The sequence below is a fragment of the Macrobrachium rosenbergii genome, unplaced genomic scaffold (assembly GCF_040412425.1).
Source record: "Macrobrachium rosenbergii isolate ZJJX-2024 unplaced genomic scaffold, ASM4041242v1 171, whole genome shotgun sequence".
NCBI lineage: Eukaryota > Metazoa > Arthropoda > Malacostraca > Decapoda > Palaemonidae > Macrobrachium > Macrobrachium rosenbergii.
In genome coordinates this window covers 1284383-1309778 of record NW_027100729.1, presented here as the reverse complement: position 1 = coordinate 1309778, position 25396 = coordinate 1284383, and the positions used below count along the sequence as shown (strand labels likewise).

Here is a 25396-nt window from a genome sequence, read left to right as displayed (position 1 = left end):
ACGTCTTCTCTCTCGAACACACCTGCCCCCTACACTTAGTGCACATGGAATGTGCATCGTAACAAGTCTAATCTTACAGCTCTCACTACAATAATGATGACTGGAAGCGCTAGAACCGACATAGTTACAGATGAAAGAATCTAATGCCAAAGACGAAATAAAAAAGGCAACAGTTTGACAAGCAAACGTGAATATTTTCTGAATTCAGCAAGCAACCATAAACAGGTGAATTAGGCAGGACTGCTGGTGGTAAGTCACACCTACGCTCCTGTTGTAGTGGATGGGGCCTGTCACCCCCCCCTCTTTGCAACCGACGCGGTGCTGCGAATTTTGAATTTAGGATGCCGTGCAAGCATAATCGTTAGCTAAGTAATTACTTGGTAAGTTACTTATATAAAAATAATAAATCAAATTTAATTCCGGTTCCTTTAAAGGTCTCAGGTGTGCATTTGACAGTATCCAATATTAATACTGCAATAATCTAACCAAATGTTGTCCAGACACAGCATCAAAACATTTCTGACGCCACAGATTAACAATTAATATTGACTCCTCCCTCTCACATCTGTAAAACCTCTCAGCTTAACATTACAGCATTACTTATGAACATATCCTTATTAACAAATCACAGGCCAAGAATCGAAAATGCAAGACCAGCATAAGAATTTTGTGGGGTAACACAAGAAGGGTACAGTATACAGTTATACATAACACCATATTATCCACAGATGCAGTAGGCAATAAGAAGAAAATATAGTAGGGGTGAATTGAGTAGTAATTTCAAGAGATGAAAGTTTTAAATTAGTTTCACTGATTGTTACTGCAGATACAATACATGAGTAGCTATTAAGACCAGTAACACTGATGACAGTCTTGGAAGGTTAAATGTGCTGTTACATTTCCTCAAATATGACACATTATTTCAGAGTCCTACAAACCAGAGCTTTTTATGAAGGAGTACCTTTCAGTGCAAGTTGGAAATGGGGTAACTGGTGGTTAAGAAGAGAGTACAGTAAAGGAATTCCCCTCACTCACTTTGTATCACCAAGCACCACTCCTTCTTTTGGCCTGACAAAGAAAGGTGGCTGAGATGGGAGATATGAAATAAGGTTTTGGTTTGTATACGAGGGTAAGTCAAAAAGTTCCAGGAAAAATTGTTGAATGATGTATTTACACAGGAATGAAACAACCCAAATACTTGGTAAACAATTATCTGTGATGTAGTGATCATATAGACTTGTTACCTCAGTCATCCTCTTGCTACCGTGTGGTGTTAACATCTGCTTCAGAAAAGTAACTTTTTGAACCCATGGAAAATAAAAATTTTGAGATGAGAGCTAACATCAAGTTCCTGACCAAGCTTGATTGGAAACCAGGAAAAATTATTGAAGCTTTGCAACAAGTTTATGGAGATTCTTCTCCATCTAAATCAGTTGTTTATGATTAGATAAAGCGATTTAAGGATGGTCGGGAGGACCTCAAAGACAACCCAAGAGAAGGAAGACCATCGACTGCAAAAATGAAAGAATTGTGGCTTTGATGCAGAATCTAGTGGATGAAGATCGTCGGATTACTATCGATATGATAGCTAATGAAACTAGGATCTCCCATGGTTCCGCATTTTCAATTATAAATGAAAATCTTGGTTTGAGTAAACTTTCAGCACGTTGGGTCCCAAAAAGCGCCAAGACCAACTGCATCAAAGAGCTGAACTTTCTCTTGCAGTTTTAACGAAGATTGAATCAAATGAATCAGAGTTTTTGACCAGTTGTTACTGGAGATGAAACTTGATCCATCAATATGACCAGAAAGTAAAATTCAATCAAAGCAATGTTGAAACTAAATAAATTATATTATGAAAAATGAGTTAATGAGTGTATGATGAAGATGGTTCATAGATAAATTACAATATGATAAATGAATGAATTAATGAAGAAAATGATTAATAAATAAATATATATATATATCTATGATGTGATTAATAAAATATAATTAAATTTTATTAAAAATGTTTATAGATTTTTTACAAAAGGGGATGAGAGCAGAAATATCTGCTTCATCTCCCAAAATATCACAGGGATTTACCTCTAAAATATCTCTCTCTTTGGTTAAAATATCTGGGGCAGACCAACCAGAATGTGCTCCACTGTTAGCATCTCACCACAGTAAGCACACTCTGGGGGCTGCCCCCTTCTAAAATAAACTGATGGGTCAAATAAGTGTGCCCAATCCTCAATTCTGCTTAAAACTATTTCTGTTCGTCTATCCGACTGGAATGACGAAGACCACAATATACTATTTCTGATTTTTCTATACTTTCTTATTATTGGCAAGAAGGAAGAAGTCCATCTTTCTTGCCATTTGTTTAAAATATAAGATCTAATGGGACCTTTTAGGTCTGTATGAGGCACTTTTACTAAAAGCTGTTTCTGAATAAAATACTAGCACCTTTCGCTTCCCTATCTGCCATCTCATTTCCACAAATCCCCACATGAGAAGGGACCCAACAGAAAGAGACAGATTTACCCAGATAATACAAATGGAAAAGCGATTCCTGAACTTTTTGAACTAATGGATGAAAGCTATTGAATTTTTTTATTGCTTCTAAAGTGCTTTTAGAGTCTGAGTAGATGACAAAATTAGAGTCACTACTTTCAAAAACTAAATCCAGGGCAGAGACTATGGCTGTTAGTTCTGCTGTAAATATGGATGCAAAGTCAGGTAGTTTAGCTGTATATGCTGTATCACCAAGGATAACTGCACAGCCAACACCACTATCTGACTTTGATCCATCTGTATAAATTTTTGTAAAATTAGTATGGGTAACATCGTGCTCCAAGAACTTGCCCCTAATCTCTTCCTCAGTGACAGTCCTTTTTGTTAAACAGTTTTTGCACATATTGATGCTGCTGGGATAAGCCATGGAGGATTTACAGGATGTTTCTACTTCCATGACTTTCTGGGATTTAAGATGATTATCCCTAACATCTTCATTTAGTCTAATTTGGAATGGTTTAGAGGCTCTTGTACCAGAAAAGACCCGTGAGTCTGTTTCCTTCAGCACTTGAAAGGAGGGATTTTTGGGAGCACTTTTAATTCTAGCCATGTATCTTAATCCTAGTTCTTGCCTTCTTAGATCAAGGGGTAGTTGGTCTGTATCAACATAAATGCTTTCAACAGGCGAAGTTCTAAAAGCCCCTGAGCATATTCTCAGCCCCATATTGTGTACAACATCCAGTTCCTTCAGCTTGGTTTTACAGGCTGAGGAATAAATCTGACAGCCATAGTCTAGCTTAGATCGACACAAGAGTCATACAGTCTCAGCAGGGATTTTTTATCAGCTCCCCAACTAAATCCAGAGACAACCTTTAAAATATTGAGAGATTGTTTAACATTAGTCTTTAAGGCATTTATGTGGCTGGCCCATGTCAATTTCTGGTCAATGGTCATTCCCCAAAATTTTACTTCCTTTTCATAAGGAATGATGGATCCTTTTAAACTAAGGGTGGGAACCTCTTCCACACGCTGGCACCTAGTAAATCTTACAGAAACTGTTTTGGAAGAGAGAATTTGAAACCATTCTCATCAGCCCACTTTGTAATAGCATTAACAGACCTTTGCAAATGTTTACATACAGACAGGCATCATATCCTGTGCAGTATATTGCAAGGTCATCAACAAAAAGCGAGCATTTAACAGGTGATGATATTTTTTGCACAATACTGTTTATTGCAACTGAAAAAAGTGTCACACTTAACACACTTCCTTGTGGAACACCCTCCTCCTGCATAAAAGGTTGGGAGAAGGAGTTGCCCACTCTAACCTTAAAAAATCTGTCTGTTAAAAAGGAATATATAAATTTAATCATTCTTCCACATATACCCATTTTGTGCAATTGTTTTAAGATGCCAATTCTCCAAGTAGTGTCATATGCTTTCTCCAGGTCAAAAAATATGCCAAGTCTGACACTTTTTTGGCAAATCCTTGCTGGATTTGATTGGTCAGCCTCAGCAAAGGATCAAGGGTGGAGCGATTTTTCCTGAAACCAAATTGAAATGGAGTTATTAGTCCTTTGGTTTCCAGGTGCCAAACTAATCTGGTGTTTATCATTTTCTCCATCAGCTTACAAACACAGCTGGTAAGAGCTATTGGTCTATAGCTGGTGGCTTGGGAAGCATCTTTATTAGGCTTTTTATGGGGACAATTATGGATATTTTCCAGTCCTTGGGTAAAATTCCAGTTTCCCATATTTTGTTTATAATCTTGAGTAGATATTTTTGGCATCATCTGGGAGGTGTTTAAGCATTTCATATAAAATTGAATCCTCACCTGGAGCTGTTGATTCAGTTGAAGAGAGTGCTTCCAGAAATTCTCTTAAGGAAAATTTGTGGTTGTATGGTTCAGATTTTCCCGAATCAAATTTCAGAGTCATTTCAGCCTTCCTAATTCTCTGAAATTCTAGAGAATAATTATCAGGGCTGGAAACTTGAGAAAAGTGTTTTCCCAGCTCACTGGCAACTTCAGTGGGCTCTGTGATCAGAGTGTTATTGATTTTTAATGAGGGTAATGGTGACGCAACAAATTTTCCACTCAGTTTCCTAATTTTGCGCCACACCACTCTCAATGGAGTTTTGGAATTGATTCCATTGATATAATAAAGCCAACATCTCTCTTTTGGCTTTCTTATAAAAACGCCGCTGCTTGGCTAAAGCACGTTTATAGATTAATTTAGACTGAGGGGAGCCACTAGTTTTGTATCGTCTGTAGCATTTCCTAGTGACTTTCCTCAGAGTACCACATGTCTTATTCCACCAGGGAACTGCAGGTCTACGAGGTTTACCTTTTGTCTTAGAATCGAGCCTCAGCACTCTTCAAAGTGGATTCAATAAAGTAATCATAGGCATCCAGGTGAGAATGAAATGACTCAAATTCCTTATCTAGATTGACTCCTTGACTGAACTTATCCCAGTCAGCATCCTCTACCTTCCACTTAGGTAATGTTTCAGATGGGGCATTTACAGCATATTTCAGATGGATCGGGTAATGATCACTGCCATTCAAATCTTCATTAACAGACCAGTTAAAATCAAGGTGGATATTTGTTGAAGAAATACTAAGGTCCAGTGCAGAAAGATGATTATGATGAATATTGTGGAAGGTCATTGACCCATTATTATATAGTGCAACATCATTCCTGTCAATAAGGTTCTCAATTATTTTCCCTTTACTATCTAAACACTGACTTCCCCAAAGGGGTTGTGGGCATTAAAATCACCTAAGCAGAAGAAAAGGAGCTGGAAGTTGGTTAATCAAGGACTGAATATCTCCAATGTTAAAAGAAAGGTCTGGTGGGAGGTATAGTGAGCAGATTGTTATCCTCTTTTCAAAGATGACTGAGATAGCAACAGCTTGAGAGTTGTATTTAGTTGTATTGTGGAGTGCTGCAAAGACTTATTGATAATAATTGCAGCACCTCCATGAGCACGATCACCAACTGGGGATATGATTTAAACATGGCATAATCAAGTCCAGGGTTTATAAACAGAGTTCCTATCATTGTTTCTTGCAGGCATATAATCCCTGGATTGAATTCATTCATTAAAACTTTAAGATCTTCAGAACGGGCTCTGAGACCTTTGCAGTTCCACTGGAGGATGTCGAGCAAGTGAATGTAAGGTGTTAAAAGTACTACTTCCCACTCACTGGAGGAAGTACTGATCCTAGGTTGGAGAGGAAAGTTCTCCTTTATAGAGATTGTTGGTTTTGATCCCTTTTCGTCCTTGTTAAAGGTCGGGGTTTTGGCTTGATCTTCAGATTTTTTATTATGAACCTTTGATGGTCAGGTGTTCACTGGTCTTCTGAATATTGTTGTTGCTATTTGAGTCTTAGGGCGGCATGACTGAATTGCACTCACCTGTTTTTGGGCTTTAAACTACATTTGGAACTCACCTTTCTGGGAGGAGAGATGTCTTCCAAAACACTGAACCCATTTGATGTTTTTATTATAAAACCCTCATCACTGGGGATGTGTTCTTGTGCGCTTTCTTGGTAGTTGCAGCTGCTAGTTTTATTATTATTTTTGTTTGTGGTGTGGCGATTGATGGGTTAGAGTTTGCTCTATCTTATTTGGGATTGTTCCTTTAGATTCTTTTATTTTGGAATGTTGAAGTATGTTTGAATATTTTTTGTTTATTGTGCTGATTTTCCTGCCTTTATTTTTGTTTCCACTTTGATGTGGTGGAAGATAAATTTTCCATGCTTTTTGAAGTGCAGTGTTTGGTGCTAGGACTTCAAAAAGTACGAAAGTGATTCAGGGTTGGAGATTTGATTATTGTTTTGGCCGATGAAAAGCAGGTTTTGATATCTTACTAGTAGATGTTATTGGTGGCTTTGCTTTGTTGGAAGTTTTCATCAAGTTTTATGACAGAAGCATAAGTGGAGTTGGCACTTTTGTTTGCTGCCATTACCACCCGCTTTGCTGCACTAAGGCTGATATGTTCATTATCTGCCACTGCCAGCACTTCTTCTTCAAATTTGTGCCTGGGGCAGGTCCTAGAGTTTGGTGTGTGATCACCCTTGCAAAGAAAACAGTATCGGGCTGCTTTCACACTCAGGGTTGTCGTGCTCTGCAGAGCATACAGAACATCTTTTTTTATTAATACATGAGTTTTGAATATGGCCATATTCAAGTAACATTTACGACATTGTTTTGGCTTCTTTTATATTTTTTAACCTGCATCCTTTCGTGGCCAACAATGATGGTGTCAGGTAAATAACTGGAGGAGAAGGTTAGTAGGATGGCTGCATCACCTCCCAGTTTTTAACTTGAGATATGCAAGGGGGCATCGTTTGGAGAATTTCCTCCTCTTTAAAAACATGAAGATCTTTTGAGTATACCACTCCTCTTAAAGTGTTAAAGAATTTATGGGACTCAAATGTTCAATATTCCCATCTTCAGGTGGTTTGAATTTAGCTAACAAACTGCTTGAGTCTCATTTCCAGCTTTTATTAATAAGTTCTTTCCATACCTTTTCAAATTTCCAATGGGAATGGAACCAACTTTGTTCTCAATGCAGTCAGCACCTTTTATCAGATTATCCCTTCCCTCCTTAAAGATAGCAACATGCCAAAGGGGGGAAGTGTTCTGCTGCATGGGACTGGTCCATGTTCTTCATCCTTTGGAACAAAATCAAATGGCTCATCATTCACATTTCTCACTGAAAACACTTTCGTGCTGACAACTGCATCATTGAGGACATGGCCATGGAGTAATTTCTTTGTTGAGCCTCACTAGCTTCCAAGGGAGAGGAAAATTTGATAAAAGCACAAAATGTCTGCTTATCTTTTTCTAGAATTAATTTTATTCTTTCCACTTTTCCAAATTGCTTGGCTACACTGAACAAGCATTGACAGTCCAATGATAGGGCTAATGTTAGTGCAATTTATTAGCACCCTCTATCTCAGTGTTCCACCAGTTTTGATACAACAGCCCTGGTGTCATGTTCGGAGTCTGCCAGTGGTTAGTCATCGGATCCAATGAGTAAAAGCCGTGTCCATGTTTAAACCAGTCCACAAGCAAAGGTCGTGCACACCGACACCCAAGTGCCAGTAAGTCGCCAGATCCAGGGGGCAGGAATGCATCAGCTTCCCAAATCCATTTTGAGAGATCATTTTATATACACACAAACTGGTTATATCAAAAACTGCCTGGTCATATCAAGTGGATCAGATCAGTCAGGTATTGGGATTCTCCACCAATGGCACAAGTGAGAGTTGACTCCCAACAGTCCACCCCATACCCTACCCTTTCAGGATAGCACCAACACGCTTTCAGTGGCCCAGGTATAAGCCTATCCGCCTGCTGGAGCTCTGCCCCCACCAATGGGGACTGACTCCCCACCCGTAAGCATGTTGGTGGGCTTCCGGACAAAAGCCAGGAGTCCCATCCCAAAAACCAGCCCCTGGATTCCGATGGGCTGATGCCCAGAGATGGTTCCGCCCTCAAGATAGCAATGGGAGGGTCCCATCACCATCTCTTGGGTCCAAACCATGTCAGGTGGTGACTTAACCACCACAACTCCCACAATTAGCTTCAGATGCCAACCCCTCCCAAAAAACGGTCCCTTCTCAGACTCACCTAAGCAGTAAAATTTTTTGCAAAAGTGGAAAATTCCACATAATTAAACCAAAAAATGTTAATAAAAATGTGACATGGAGGAGAAGGATGTAGTAAGAATGAAAATTTCTAGAAAGAAGAGATACTCGAGGGGATCCAATTTAGTTGGATCGCAGCAGAGTCTCAAGACTAGTGGAGCAAGAATCCCAATCAGGTGTCAAGACCCTTCTGCTGGTCCCTAAGCCCCTAAACACACAAGGGGTCAGAATGAAGGGGTCTTGGTTGTTTGAGTAGATCTGGCCTTAGGGGCAGAACTCTTCTCAATGCGTGGCTATCCACCATCCATTCATTTGTCTGTACCTCTGAGAACCATTCTCTTGTTGCGAAACCAAAGGGGAAAACTAGAGTCATCCTCCCAAAAAGACAGCATGCCTCGTGGGACCCTGGAACTTCTGAATGACTCTGTTTATGATCTTGAAGGGGGAAACAGAAAGACGTCCAGGTTGGACCAATTTAAAAGCAATCTCTTTGTGAATCTATGTGCATTGCCTCGGGGTCTGGCACAGGAGAGCAAGTCGTCTCCACTCATCCCCACTGGGTTTGATCTGGCTAACTGAGCTGTCTAGTGTGCATGGACACCCCAAATCCTGCAAATTCTCTGAGACATCTTGGTGAAAAGTCCATTCTGTTTGCCAGGACTTGTGGTTTCCTGCTCAGACTGAAACTGCCCTCAAACTTTCTTTCCCCCTGAATGAAACGCTGCCAACAATGTCCAGGATTTTTCTCCTTGGCCCAGATAAGGAGACAAAGCCTTACAGATGTTTCGCCTATTCAGTGACCTGGAGTGGGTTCCTCCTTGTTTGTTGATGTGAGGGAATATGCCAAGTGTTTCAGAGTTGACCTTCAATCAACCATTAGTCTTAACTGAGTGTTGTAACTCTTTGAGGGAAAAAAATATTGCAGTCAAAGCTCCATTTTGATTTATGTGGAGCTTCTTGCTCTCTGGTCCAGAATCCTGAGACAATTCCAACTTTCCCAATGTTGCTCCCCACCCCAAATCCGGAGCACGGGAGAGAGAACGGGATAGGTTTGATGAAAAGTTCTTCTGTTTTAATGAAAGGCCCTCCTGAAATCTTGACCCAGGTCTCAGTTCCACCACTCCAGGCACTGTTTCATTTCATTCTAGAATCTGAAATGGGGAGAACTCTTTCAGTCAATACTTCGTCTTCTCTGCTCCTTCTTCCCTCCTCATTGAGGTGGAAAAGGGTGAAAAGAGATAGTTTAGTCTTCCTAGAAGGGAAACAAACTGTTCTATGTGGAAAGGGTCCCTAGCCTGGGACTCATCCATTCCTGGCCTGAACACATCCGTTTCCCCAGAAAGTCCTTTAATTTGGCCACTCCAAGGTCTGTTCCATCCTTGATGGAACCTTGATTAAAGGTGTCTGGAAAATCTCTGAGACTGAATCCTCAACCAAGATACAGGATCTCTTGAGATGGGGTCAGATGTGACTTCTGCCTGTTTGGGATAAAGTCCTAGTTCTTCTGATAAACAGACTGCAGTTTGAAGATCCTCCAGACAGAATTCGATTTGAAGGAAGGAGCTCTGAGAAGCCAGTCGTGTCAGATCAGAGAGGCCCTGAATGAACTCCTCGTGCAGCAAAAGACTTCATCTGGTCGACATCAGTCTGGTGAATATTTGGAGTCCCGTGTTTCGGCCGAAGCAAAGCAAGGCCCGAAACTGATGAATACCTGTTCCCTGAAGTCGAATCTCAGGTATTTCTGATGAAGCCGGGTGGATAGGAATCTCCAAAAATAGGGCGTCCTGAAGGAGGAAGACCATCCAGTCGTGTTGTCTGAAACTCCTGCTAACACTGATTTTGTTGTTCCCATGAAAAACCTCGGATACTTTGTACAAAGACGTTGAGGGCACTCACACCCAGTGCTGGTCCAAAACAAACTGCTCTTGGGAACCAGGAAAAGGCGGCCTTCAGAACAACCTGAGAGAAGAGAACAGGTTTTGTATTTTCTCTATTGCTTTTTCTGCAATCCTGCCAGTAAGACTTGCAGGAGAGGCAGATTGTGCCTAATCAACTGAAGGAGATTCTGTATCTGGGAGACAGAAGGACAGTTTGTCTTGTGCCAACGGGGCTTTCTTGGGAAAGGGAGTTTTGTCAATCCATCCTTGAGTAGTTGAATGGAGCCAAGTGGGATCCGCTCCTCTTTTCTCCCATACCTGCCGATCAGTTTAACAGCCTGGTATGCAGTGGACTGGGAGGCAGGTGAGTGAGCAGAGGAACGCCAAGTCCTGTTTCTTCCCTGAGCAGAGCCAGTCCTTGCTGCATGATCAGGAGCTGGGCGGGCGAGGAACCTCTACCTGAGGGCTGAGCCGAATCGGGCTGAGACACCCTGGGAACTGCACAGGTGGACCTCAGCCATGAACTATTGCTTTAGTCATGAAACTCGTTGACTTTTAAGACTTTCTTTGCTGAAGGTTCGATATAAGATCTTGTGTGGTTTCCTGAGCTCAAAGGAGGTTCAAGAAATCTCTTTAACCAAGTCTTGAGGGAAGAGGTGAGACACCTGGCATCTTGTAAATTAATTCAGACTTTTGACTGGATGTGACACCATTAGCTAGGAAAGAGCAAAGATGGGTCTCGACTTTTCTTCATTCTGTTCCTGCTGAGAGAGCGCCCGTGATTCATGGGATTTGAGTTCCTGAGACTCCCGAAAATCGAGCTCTGATTCCTTTATCCATAAGAGATCGAATAAGATGTACAAATTCTTCTTTGTGCAGACTTGAATAATCCCATCTTTCTTCCTAACGCCCCCAGGTCCAGTCCAGAAAGTTAAAGACCTCAGAGGCCCTAAAAATTCCTTTGAGGAGGGTTTCCAACTCTGATGTTGACCAACAAAACTTGTTCTCCCCATGGAGATGGTCCGAGATGAATCAACAAGATCCCAAAGGGAATCTTTTCTCCTCGGGAAGAGGCAGGTATTCCAAGGACACCAGATGGGAACCTGTTTGATACTGGCAAGCACTCGATCTTGAAGCTAGTTTGGCTGGAGGAAAAGCTGAGAAAGGCTGTCTTTCCTTGTTCTTTTTCTTTGATTGCATCCATTCATTCATCATTTTGAGAGCTCTCCAGACCAGATCGGGGGACAAAACCATCTTCATAAAAGCTGACGGCTCATGAAAGAGCGCCTCCCAAGAGTAAATTCCATCTTAAGGGGGAACCTCTAGGACTCGGAACGGGATCGAATAAAGTTTTCAGGAAAACCTGCGCCCGTGGCCCCTGAAACACAAAAAGGGTTTCATCAATTTTTTGAAGTCTGATGAAAGCCAAGAGACCTTTACTATCTTCTTCTTCGGAAACTTGCGATCAGATGTCCACAGGAGACAGGGATATCATCAATCTCTTCTTCTGATTGACCAAAAACCAAAGGGGTCTGACTTCTTTCAAAGTATCACCTTGGACCTCGGAGTCCTGGTGGAAGTCTCGTGAAGACTGGTGAAGATAAGATGAAGCCTGGCGTCCAGATTCTTGGCGTCTGGCTTCACCTGGCGACCAAGATCTTGACAGGCTGGTGGACATGAAACATCCATCCTCCAGGGCAGCTAGGCAGGAACGTCCTGGCAGCCCAGGACTTCTGACAATCATTGTTCAGGCGATCAACAGCTTGCAGGAGCTCACAACAGCCAGAACTCACTTCCACTGGGCGACATCTGTCAAACATCTTCTCAGGCTGACGTAAAATGATTGAGGGTTTCTTGGCAGGAACACAACAGAACGTTCGCTGACAACCACCAGGAGAAGCTGAAGTCACGATCAGGACAGCTGGATGCAGGAGCATCGGTCAAAAAGTTTCCTCAGGATGGAGCTACTGCAACAGCCAGGAATGGACATGAACGTCACCATCCGTCTTATCTGAACAGGCTGAAAGACTTGCATCAGGAAGAGAGTTTCCGTTGCATGTCCTGAATTAGACTGATAACACAGGAAATGGCTACCTGTTGCAGGGATGCCAGAGGGGGAGCCACATATCAAGGCCTACAATTCATTTTCATCGATCCACGTTGGAAATGAAAGTTTCGAACGATCCCCGGTCTTACTTTGTCATCAACCAGGTATTGAGGTTGATCGCCGAAGCAACACTGAATGAACATCTGACTTTTCACTGCAAGATTATCCGAATATCCAGCCAACGCTCTGGGCTGCTCCAGTGCTCACTATCAACCTGAGTAAGAAGTGTCAAAGATGATTAGAGAGGGGAACTGCCCTCGACCGAAGGAAGTTTCTTTGAGGGTCTCGATAAGGTCGTATGGCGCCAGTCCCTTCTAATGAAGAGGCGTCCTCCGAGAGAGAGGATGAAAAGAGTTTAAGGAAGCCTTTCCTATGGGGAGAGAGAAGGCCCTGGGAAGCGCCACCAGGGCGCTCGAGGAAGCGGAACTACCTCGGTAGCTAAAGCCTCCCTCAACAACTCCCTTAGTCTGTCGAAAAACAACATTCCTTCTCACAGGGGTTGGTGAGCTTGGAAGAGGTCTAGGACTAGGAGCACGACAGGGAAGAGAACTCGCATCCTCCACAACACTTGCACTCTTATTTTTCTCATTAGCACTTGAATGTTTGGAAAGATCTCTGACATTTGACCATAAATCCTCTCTGTCAGTTTGCCTCTCTAAATAGGGATTCTACCTTTTGTCCAAGGGTTTGAATGACCGTCATCATGTCCTTGAAGGTTGGTTCCTTATCAGTATCAGTGGGGGTTTGGGACTACCACTACTGGGGAATGAATAATAGGATTGATAAAAGGAGAATCTTCAATTCCCTGACTATCTCTCTAAGAAGTCAGGCAGATTTACTACGAAACCCGGCTCTTCTGATCCTATCCCTTTCAAGCTTAGAAACATATCCGGTAGTAATCCATCCACTCTCTTTCTGATAAACCAAAACATTCATCACATCTATCCTTTAACGGCCAATTTTTCCCTCTGCATTTTACACAAATAGAGTGGGGATCCAAAGGACTTTAGTTTGTATATCGGGTTTACAACCCCTTCACACATTCTCACCCAAGCAGAGTCAGACATCTTGGAAAGTGAAAAAATCGTAAGAAAAATCCAAAGCTGACAGCAAAGGTCAAAATCAACAATATCTAACAAATCCAGAAAATCCAAATCAAATCCAAAGAATCATTAGCGAAAGCCAAAAGCCAAAGTGTACTTCACCAAAACTCTACAGAAAATCACGGGCCAATGCCTAAGCAAAATTCTTAACGATGCAATTTATGGCGGCAGGGAAGATCTGAGGAACAGTTGGAATGGTTCAAGGTACCTGGGTAGAACTCTTGGCACAAGGTGGTACACCTGACTACCCATCGGCGATTCATCAGTTTTGAAAATTCTGTTTGCCGCGTCAGGGACTTAAGCTATATATATAACTACCAGGTAAGTCAGATGTTTAAAAATACAATTTACTTTTAAAAATTGTTATTTGTTCCGACACAATATACAAACCCTCGGTCCTTTACATTAGGAGACTCACTGATTGGAGGGAGGAATCTGAAAAAGTCTCTCTGAACTGACTGGACTTCACCACCTTGTCTTCCCTTCCTGGTCGTCCAACGAGGAAGGAAAAACTGCCTCTGACAAAAGATCGGGTTGTAAGAAACGAAGGATCAGTTGTCAGACTTCTGGGTCCCTTTGCATGAAAGAGGAAACGTCAGTTCATGCAAAGTAGGCTAGGAAGAATTTGACATCGGATGACAATAAGGCAAATACAAGCATTGGGTTGTCTCATAGTCATGGTCTCCTTCCTCCCCTTGCAAGAGGAAGGAGTGGGGTTGCTTCTATTAACCTGAACGGAAATAGAACGGGAGCTCCCGTTATGTGCTTATCTGCTTCGATCGCCCGGTCCAGCTTGTAACGGCATGTCCACTCCCTGCCCGTGGGAAGAGAGCCAGGATGGGGAGAAAGAAGAGAGGCCAGTCACTCAACATTCATTCTCCCCATCACAGCCGTACAACATAGGCAAGATGCAACCTGTTCCGTTAGGGGAGCTGGATAAGCTACACAACTTGTTGAGCAGCCACCACAGGACCCAAGGAAAAAGTGTCCAAGGACTTGTGTGCAACATCCCAGAGGTAGAAGGAGGTGAAGGTAGTCTGTTGGGACCACACACCCGCCTTCAGCACCTTTGGTACCGACATATTCTTCCGGAATGCGAGGGATGGACCAAGCCATCGACTTTGTGAGCTCTCAGGTGAAAGGTACCAGTATCGTCGTCGTCAGCTGCCAAGTACCTCCTTGATCGCTTCACGAAGTCACGAGGAAGATGTGTCCTTAGACACTTCTTCCTTGGGAGAGACAGTACTAGCGAAAACGTTGACGACATCCAGGTTAGGAATGTCGAACCTTTTGGAAAGTACCACAGCTCCCAATAGGACAAAGTAACGAATGATCTGGATCATCGATACAAAGTCCAAGGAGGAGGGGAACAAGAAGGACTCGAACCCAACAGTCGATGCCAATGGATTCGGAGTCCACCTACGACATCCCTGAAGGAGTCGAGGTATGATCCCCATCCCTGTTCTTCCATCTTCTACGCCAAGGCCAGAGTAAGATGACAGATGGACCTAAGAGGGCATATCTCTATCCGACGACTCTCGTAGGGCGAGTGCAGAGCACGGACAGGAACCTTAAACGAGAGTCGCATGCCACCCAGGAAACAGTTCCCTGGGAGAGCATGACTGAAGAAGCTTCTCGTCCGTAGCTAACTCTCGACTGAGGAGACGACGGCTACTTCAGATAGAAGACTAGGTCGCAAGGGTCTACGTTCTTCACAAATGAAAGGGAGAGAAGCAGCCCTCAGCGGAGAAGACGAGGAAGTCCAGACTTCACGAGCGACTCTGACCCGAGAAGAAGTTCCGACAACGACACCACCAGCGAAGACGGATCCAGTCCCTGGGACAGTGTTGCAGAGGACTTCAAGGGATATCCAGCTATATCTGTTGCCGCTCGGCGAGAAAGCCTGTGCTTGCAAGGAAAGCTGGAATGTCTCCCAGTCCTGAACACACAGGGATGTACTGCCTCAAGAACCGCTTCTTGTGTAGCTGCACAGTATTTGTCTGTAATCAGGTCGGAGCAGCAATGTTTGTCTGTAACTCGGGGTGAGCAATGTTTGTGAACCCCTAGCCTTAAACGGACAAATACGGATATAAAAAACGTTGATATCGAGTTTTCACCAAAAGACAGCATGCCTCAACAGAGCGGGCCCTGGTCTGGTATGAGGGAGTGAGAAAACACTACTGACTTGTGTGCAGGAGGCAACAGAAGGACGGTAGGGATTTCTCAGTCCAGCAGTCTCTGCATGAATCTTCGTGAAGAAAGAGTGAGCAGCATGTTCCGTCCCGATCACTCAAACCCGAGGCCAGGCTTGCCTACTAATACATCCCCACCAGGAATGCATCTGGTTAATTGAGCTGTCGAGTGTACAATAGAACAACACTCGAGTACCTTCAAATGTCGAGATGAAACAGGGGGAAAAACGATTGCCTGTTTGTCGACAAAGTCACTGTTGTGTTTTTTGTGAAACCAGTGAGACAAATGCCACAGGACTGTGGTTTTGTTGTTGCGCCTAACTCAACCTGTGAATCTGTGAAGACCAGAGGCAATAATCAATCCAGCTCTAGCAAAAGGAAGCAGACTGGCATTTTTGGGGAAGCTTCTGCAAGATGCAGGGGAGACAATTAGGTGGTGGGATCCCGAATCGGAGCACGGGAGAGTTGGGATGGAATCGATGGAAAGAATTGCCGAGACCTAAGGGAAATAGATGCTTCTCCTGAAGGAATCCATTCCCAGGTCTCGGCAATGTCGCTGCCAGTTCCAGAGACTCGATAAGCATCATTTCGTCCAGGCATCAGCAGTTGCAATCTTCCTCTGAAGCCTAGGACTTCTTAGCTAAGGAGTTGAGGGGGGCTGGCTTGAACTCAAGGTCGAGTTGAAATGACTAAGACCCAAAGTTCTTGGCCATTGTCCAAAGGACAAGTCAGTGCCCTGGTGGGAACCTTGATTACCAGGGTATCTGGCAAATCTCTGAAAGAGAAAGGCAGAACCAAGTAAAGGTTCGTTCCCAAGGGTCGAGCCAACTCGGGACTTACGAAACCGGAGATCCGAATTGGGACAAAGTCCTTCTTCTTAGCACCAGAATTGCCCAAAAAACTGCAGTCGGCAAGACCCTCCCAGGCAAGAAGAATTCATATTCTGTCGAGGCAGGGGTGGAAGTTTGGTGTCTCGACCTGAATTAACTCCATCGAAGAAAAGAATTCATCAGGTCGAGAAAGCTCTCGGAAGCCAGGACCGCGGCGGTCCCCGACACTCTCGGCCCCTCGGAAACTGCAAGGGTTGCAAGTGATGAAGGTTATTCATTGGAGGAGCCGCGGTCCTGTCCCGGGGATCCTCGCGCCAACGAATCAGCGCGAAGTTCCCCAAGAACACGGGGGGGAATAACTTGAAGAGGAAGACCCTCGCTGTTTCCAATGCGTGAAACTCCTGTACCTCTCCACTTGGAGGGAGACCTTGACAGACCCCATGAAACCCTCCTCAGCTACCTGGTTATAATACGAGAGAATCGGGGGACCGATACCCAAAGCACGCCAGGCAGCCGAACTCCGAAAGAGAATTTCGTCGGAGCTCTCTCTGTCCGTCTCGCGGCTCTCGGAACAACCGAGAGGAGAAGAGAACAGGTGAGGAGAAAAGAGTATCCCTACCTGTCCTGCCAGAATGATAAGCAGGAGAGGCGGACCGTGAGCGATAATCGACCGAAGGAGATTACTGCCACATGGGGAAAAAAGAGCACTTGTGCCGTGGCAAAGCGCTTTCCTGGGAAGAGCAAAAAAAGTTCACTCGAACATAGCCGAGAACCCGAATTGGAAAAAAACGAGTAGGGCTGAGCCGATCACGCGAACGAGATCCAGCTGGTCAGTATGTGGCAGACTAGGAGGCAGGCAGGGCGAGCCGAGCCGAGCGGAGCCAGTCTGGCAAGCCGAGTCGAGTCGAGCTGAGCCAGTCTGGCAAGCCGAGTCAAGCCGAGCGAGTCTCATAAGTGCGACAGGGGGCCGAGCCGAGCCAATTGCGCGAACACAATCATAACTAGGCAGGCCGGACTCGTCTGCTGTGAACAATTGCTAGTTTCCCAAACTCTAAACTCCTTCGAGGCCGAGGCCAAGGCCCCTCGAGAAGAAGGTTCAAAGGGGAATTCTGTGTCTGCTATCCTGCATGCTCGAACCCTAAAGTTCGAGACACAAGAACAAGAACCCGCATCCCAGAATCAGAGCACCAAGTCTTGAGAAGCAGCTGGCAGGCAGTATCGCAAGACACCTGGCGTACCTCCGCAGCACACCAACAACTGACACCTGGGTGTCCGGCAACCAGACACCTGGGTGTCAACCAGACACCTGGCACTTTCTCTCGTCCTGTGCCTCTTGTATGAGGAGAGCGCTCGTGATTCATAGAATTCGAGCTACCCACGAGACTTTCGAAAATCGGGAGTGGCTGCTTTGTTTCCTAATAGATTAAAAGAGCCCTGCACAGAACCAGTCTTAGATGCAGACTTCCAAGACAGGCAATGAGGGAGTGGCCTCGAGAGGTCTGCTCGGCTGGACCCAAAAAACGCAAGATCCCACAGGAGAATGCGAATCGGTCAACGAGAGAAACTTGTCTCCCGGAAGAGTCAGTCCCTTAGAAGTCCAGCAGGACTCCCAAAGAGAATCTCTTCCCTGCTTCTTATGGTGTTCGAACCGACAAGATCGAGACACCAGGCTGGGAACCCGACCAAGCACTGGCAAACACTCGGGGAGCGCTTGCGGTGCTGGCAGGAAGAGGAACCAAAACACCTGGGTGCCTCGGCCCTTTCTCTCGCACTGCTCCCGAACTGGGCCCAGGAAAATTTCTCCAGACCAGATCGGGATACCGATTTTCCATAGAATCTCGAGCACTGGATGCTCATGAACCAGCGCCGGGCAGCCCCCATCTTAGAGGCGGAACCTCTAAGACTGGGAACGGGATCGCAAACTGAGGTCTGCGTGATCCCGCAGGGTTTCCTTGAAACACAAAACCCAGGGCTATGAGAATCGGTTTCCTAACCCGAAGGTCGGGAAGAGCCAACGAGACCCACTGCCTCCTCGGAAGGAGGCAGTCCCTAGACGTCCAAGGGCATCAAGGGGAAGAAGCAGCATTCCTATCCTTCGGCCGATGGAGGTCTGTCCGATTCTCGGGACCCCCTTGGACCTTGGGAGAGGAAGGGAAGACGCAGCAGAAGACGAAATCGAAGATAAATGAAGAAGACGGTGGCTACTTCCACAGGACGGCTTCCTTCACCTCCACTCCGACATCTTCTACAGGATGGTGGACACGAAACATCGTAACCTCCAGGGTAGTCCGGCAGGAACACAACGGACGCAGCCAGGACACCACCACCAGGAGAAGCATGATCAGGACACCCGATGCAGGAGCTACGGCAGCAATTCAGAAGGCAGGAGCTACTGCAGGCGGCCAGGAACATCACCTCAACAGGACCACTTCACATCTTCACGCCGACATCTTCTACAGGATGGCGGAAAAGAAACCTCTGGGGCAGCTGGCAGGAACGCACGGAAGCGGACCGGGCACGACCGCCAGAAGTGGCAGGAATGATCAGGACAGCCGATGCAGGAGCTACGGCAAAGGTTTGAAAGAGCAGGAGCTATATGCAACGGCCAGGAACGTCACATCCACAAGGCCACTTCCTTCCCTTTCACGCCAACATCTTCTACAGGATGGCTGACATTGTAACCTCCAGGGCAGCTGGCAGGAACACAACGGAAGCGGCCCCGGGCACGATCACTAGGAGGAGAAGCGGGCACGATCAGGACATTCAATGCAGGAGCTATGTTAGCGGTTTGGAAGGCAGGAGCTACTGCAACGGACAGAATGTCATTTGAAAGTCACCAGCAGCGACAGGAGCGATCAGGGCGGCTGCGGAAGCAGAGACCAGGAGAGCAGCCCACAGACTGTTGTCGAGTTGACAAGAGCATAACACAGGAACAGCAGGAGCAGATGGACCACAGATACGCAGGAAGCATTGCAACAGCATACATGAAAACCAGCAATGACAGCGATCGATCTACATCGGCGGGAACAGAGTCAGAGCGATCCCGCGTGGAAATATGTCATCTAATCAGGTCTTGTGGTCGATCCCGAAGCAACACTGAATGAATGTCGGGACTGCTTCTTGCAAGATATTCTTGATATATCCAGCCAACTACTGCTGTCTCTGCGATGCTCACTGTCAACCTGAAAGAAAAACAAAGATGATTAGTAGAGGAGGCACCTCCCGCTACAAGGGGAACAGCCCTACGCAGCGTTAGGAGGTACTCAGAGGCGAGGAAGGCGCTCGTTCGCTTCCCCACCCCCGGTCTTCGCCCGACGAGCGAGCGGCGAAGAGGGCGAAGGAGAGAGAAGGAAGAACCTACGGGAAGAGAAAAAGGACGGAGAGGGGAGGCCACCACAGGGCGCCGTGGAAGCGGAACTTATCGACGACGCCCGTAACCTCCCACTCAGCCCGCAAATCTCTAAGTGCAGGCAGGCGAGACAAACACTCACCATAAGTAGGAAGAAATTAGTGATGCCCTCGCACACGGAGGGCGGAAGCCCAAGAAGGGAACTAACTCTTACGCCCCGATGGATGTAGGGGAGTGAAGAAGGTAAGCGTCCCCAAACTAATCTCCGAAAGTACAGGGGCGCCTTCAGTATTTACGAAAAGGGCTGCTGGAGAGAAGCATTACCGCTTGGTTATGCTACTCCAGCTATGCCCTTGGCCGTCAAACCCAAGACACAGGCAGGGAACGACGGCTTACACACAAGGTTATCACAAATCATGGGTTTGTCTTAATAAATATCAAACACACCTAATATATATAAACAAAAAAACAGAAAGATCCCACGGGATAATAAGAGCTTAATGACAGTCAGCAGAGAGAGAGGAAAAAATACGCCAGCAACGGCTGACAGGCCGAAAGCAAACTGGAATGTTTACATCCGGGCAGCGGGTATCCCTCCCTACCTGGAGGGAGTTACTGACTAACCACCTTGTTCAAGAGTTTAACGAGGGGCGTTTCAGCCTACTCCACAACACTATCTCCTAATGTAAAGGACCGAGGGTTTGTATATTGTGTCGGAACAAATTCCTCTTCAATCTTCATTTCAAATCAACAGAATCCTTCAGATCTGACCATCAAGTGCCTGACCATGAGTCAAGTCTGTATAGCAAAACTGGTCATACTAGAATGAACTGTATTACTAGAATTAACTGTTTTCTTATATTTGAACAGAACAAGCCATTTGATTTCACAGTCTTCTTTACTCTGGGAGGAATTCCAACTCAAGAGAACCTGCACTAAATTCTATTTTCCTAAATTTGGCTGAATTCAGCCATTGATTCTTTCTCCTTTCCATGCTGTTTTGTCCCTCTGTAACATTCATCACATTCTCTATCCAGATTTGACAATTTCTAGATTGAAGAGCAAGAAGATGAGGGTCTACTAAGCATGCTTAGAAATCTTGGAAGTGTTATGCTAATTCAAAGAGACCAACTGCAAACATAAGTCTATCAAAAATCATCAACTCCAAATTCAAACTACTTCTTCCATCTTCAATCAGTTTTTCATCAAAAATCTAGAAGGGCAAACAGCAAGCATAAAATAGGATTTTCTTGAAGGCACTCCAATGTTAACTGACAGAGAAAATATGATTAGTTGTTGATGACATGGAGATCCCATCAACATTAACTTTGCATCTACTTAGTTCATGGATGGCTTCAATGACCACATATTTAAACAGGAAGCCAGTTTTGACACAAGACCTTCCAAAATATTACAGTGGCACCATCAACTGCCTTCTTGTAATCAACAAAAGCCATGAAAAAGGGATTTTTACATTCCAGCTTAGTAAGGCAAAACTCTATGTGCATTTTAAGGCTTGTATTCTTCTACACAGCTGAAACAAGTCACTAAGAGGGACAAGAAGGGGAGTTTGAAGAGGTGTGACTACAAAATGCTGACATTTCAGTGTTAGAGTCTCAATGAACCCACTGTTGTGAGATGTAGTCTCCAGAAGCTCAAATATACACTGTAACAAGATCTAAAAACTAAGATGGCTTGGGCATGCGATAAAAAGGGGAGAGAAGCAGTTATTCAGAAGAGTAAATATGGACTTAGCAGATAATGGCCCGTAGTATGGTCCTGAAATTCATGAATGGTGACAGGTGCATGTATGAAACCTTAACCACCATGAAATTCATGCAGAACTGCAACACAAGAAAGTAAAGTGGAAAAAAGATAATGTGTAACTTGAATCATCAAAACTCAACATTTCACATATTGTTACTAAACAGCACTTTGACAAGAAAATGAAGTCATATTTGTACTCTAACAGGGCCTGCCCACAAAGGATTTGTTCAAGAATAGGAAGCAAAATGAAAAGCTTAAAAGGTGGCTCGAGAGTTTCAGTGAAAGGTCACTACTGAAAAGGGAAGAAAATGCTGCCAAGAAGCCTCATTAGACAGTTTAACAATTCCACAGCATCACTTACATCCAACTGGGCTACAACTGAAGGAGTTGTGATGCTGGTAAAGTGTTCCTCTCTCAATAAGTACGGTCGACGAACCACATTTGGCAAACCATAACCTGGGGACACTGATAGCCACCTCTTCGAAAGCAATGGCTGTCCAAGGGTTCACACTCTTGAATAAGAAAGCATCAAAAATACATTGCTAATTAATAGCACTTATTATTTATCATCATCATCATCAATAGAGCTTGTGTTCATCATTAACAAAAGATTAAACTAAATTAAAGCACCCGCCTCATTACAAATACATCTACGGAGTTGCATACTGAGCGCCTTAAAAGAAAAAAAAAAATAATCCTCCTCTGAACTTCAATTTCTACCTGTGATTTACCAGTGTATGAAACTCATACAGACCAACTCTCAGGTCACGTTATAAAACCACGATGCTTGAGTAAGAGGAGAAAAATGTTGGTGTTAAGGGTTCCTAACCTTCATTTTCATTATAATATATAAGCCTGCAATAAAGAGCACCACAGAAATCAAACGAAACACTGTTTTAAACAAAACCATCAAAATGTCAACTCTGAACTATGAGGAACCACCACTGTTCAAGTTCAGCTATCAGCCTTAATCATATAGTATTACTGTACATGGTTAAATACTAAGGATACATTCTATGCAAAATTCATCCCTAATGAGACCAAACTCAACTGGAGTTTAGTTTTAATGCATGGTAAAAAAAAAAAAAAAAAAAAAAAAGGAAATGATGTTGCTCCCTCATTTCATGAGAAATTTGAAACTTGATTCAACACTACACCAGCTGCCATATAATGTTAATGCACAAACTATTCATGACAGCTATTAATAAGATAGCTGATCAATGAGAAATCTCCAAATACCAGTTGTAACATCAGAGACCAAACCTTGAAAACTTAAAATCAGTTCAGTCCTCATCAACGCAATTCAAGCCTTTCGCCATCAAAGCATCCCAGTTAAAGCCTGATTGTGCCTCCTACATCTTCAAAAGATTTCTTGATACAACAAAACCAAAGAAATTAAGACACTTTTAAAAATAGGGAACATAGAAGGGTCTATGATCTTCATGCACAGGGGAGCACTTTGGTAGCTCACAGTTTTAATTTAGACCACAAAATTAATTGGGGTGGTGCATGATCTATTTTTAAAAGTGACGATTCTCACGTGAGAAGATTAGTTGAAGGTTCTGCTATAAACATGGGAACATCGTCTGAAGATAAGTCATTTACTAATGAAGACCCTTTCATCAACTGGTTTATTGCCAAACACTACATTAAACATTTTAATTTCAAAACTGACGTTGACCGTGTGAACCCTGATGCTCTGCTTCCTCTTCCCCTCTCTCTACAGACAGCCGACGTCCCTGTGGATGGTTCCGACTATGGCACCTATGCAGCACAGGCAGATGCAACATCGCAAGTACGAAGATCAAGGAGATTGGCACAACTGCCTGTTGAACTTGGTATAACATAACACCCGAACCAGCACGTCCGTGATGGGCTGTTATCTTCTCGCCCCGCCCCCATTTTTTAAAAACTATTTCATAAGAAAACTACCCTCACTCACTTTGCATTTTAACATTAACACTGACGAGGAACACCGTTCAGGTGTTCAAAAGTCTTTGGTTCTTTTTACATAGTAATATATTTACTATATAATTGTGGATTTTTATTACTCATATTCCACAGAACCTAGAGCACTCATAGCAGCTTGCGAATGAGCGCCTGAGCTCCTGAATCAGCCCCCATCTTAGAGGTGGAACCTCTAGGACTGGGAACAGGATTGCAAACTGAGGTCTGTGTGCCCGTGGCTCCTGAAACACAAAACCCAGGGGTATGCGAATCGGTTTCCTAACCCAAAGGTCAGGAAGAGCCAACGAGAGACCCACTGCCTCCTTGGAAGGAGGCAGTCCCTAGACGTCCAAGGGCATCAAGGGGAAGAAGCAGCCTTCCTCTCCTTTGGCCGACGGAGGTCTGTCCGATTCTCGGGACCCCCTTGGACCTCAGGAGAGGGAGGGAAGACGCAGCAGAAGACGAAATCGAAGATAAGATGAAGAAGACGGAAGCTACTTCCACAGGGCGGCTTCCTTCACCTCCACTCCGACATCTTCTACAGGATGGTGGACACGAAACATCGTAACCTCCAGGGCAGTCAGGCAGGAACACAACGGACACAGCCCAGGACGCCACCACCAGGAGAAGCAGCAGGCATGATCAGGTCAGCCGATGCAGGAGATACGGCAGCGGTTCGGAAGGCAGGAGCTACTGCAACAGCCAGGAACATCACTTCAACAGGGCGACTTCCTTCATCTTCACGCCGACATCTTCTTCAGGATGGCGGACATCGTAACCTCTGGGGCAGCTGGCAGGAACACAATGGAAGCAGCCCCGGGCACGGCCGCCAGGAGAAGCGGCAGGCATGATCAGGACAGCCGATGCAGGAGCTACGACAGAGGTTCGGAGGGCAGGAGCTATTGCAACGGCCAGGAACGTAACTTCCACAAGGTGACTTCCTTCCCTTTCACGCCGACATCTACAGGATGGCAGACATCTTAACCTCCAGGGAAGCTGGCAGGAACACAACGGAAGTGGCCCCAGGAACAACCACTAGGAGAAGTAGCAGGCACGATCAGGACAGCCGATACAGGAGCTACGTTAGTGGTTAGGAAGGCAGGAGCTACTGCAATGGACAGCAGGAGCAGATGGACCACAGATATGCTGGAGGCAGTGCAACAGCATACATGAAGACCAGTGATGACAACGATCGATCCACATTGGCAGGAACAGAGTCAGAACGATCCCGACATGGAAATATGTCATCTAACCAGGTAATGTGGTCGATCCCGATGCAACATTAAATGAACGTCGGGACTGCTTCATGCAAGATATCCTTTGATATATCCAGCCAACTACTGCTGTGTCTGCGATGCTCACTGTCAACCTGAAAGAAAAAGCAAAGATGATTAGTAGAGGGAGACTCCTCTTGCTACAAGGGGAACTGCCCTACGCAGCGGGAGGAGGTACTCTAGATGAGGTCGCCCAGTCGCTCCCTGCCCCTGGTCTTCGGCCGACGAGTGAGCGAAGAGGGCGAAGGAGAGAGATCTACTAAAGGGGAGAAGGAAGAACCTATGGGAAGAGAAAAAGGACGGAGAGGAGGCCACCAAGGGCGCCGAGGAAGCGGAACTTACCGACGACGTCCGCAACCTCCCACCCGCCCCATAGTTCTCCAAGCGCAGGCAGCGAGCAACACTCAGCATAAGCAGGAAGGAAGTAGTGATGCCCCTTATACACGGAGGGCAGAAGCCCAAGAAGGGAACGGACTCTTACGTCCCAATCAATGTAGGGGAGCGAAGATCTTACGTCCCAAACTATATCTCCAGATGTACAGGGGCGCCTTCAGTATTTACGTAAAGGGCTGCCGTCAAACCCAAGACACAGCGCAGGGAACAACAGCTTATGCAAGGTTATAACAAATTGTGGGTTTGTATCAATAAATATCAAACACATGTGTATATAAAAAAAATACAGAAACATCCCACTGGGATAATAAGAGCTTAATGACAGTCAGGCAGAGAGAACCAAAAACACGTCAGCAATGCATGACGGCCGAAAGCAAACTGGAATGTTTACATCCGGAGAGGC

General features: G+C 44.9%; 1 long non-coding RNA gene across 1 annotated transcript in view; it reads right to left on the bottom strand.

The window, feature by feature from the left end:
- The window catches only part of LOC136838198 (uncharacterized), a 35524-nt gene extending 12768 nt beyond the window's left edge, over nt 1-22756 (bottom strand). The window contains exon 1 of the long non-coding RNA XR_010852892.1: nt 21741-22756. This is a non-coding gene — a long non-coding RNA (uncharacterized lncRNA). The remainder of the gene's footprint in view (nt 1-21740) is intronic.
- Between the last annotated feature and the right edge of the window lie 2640 nt (nt 22757-25396).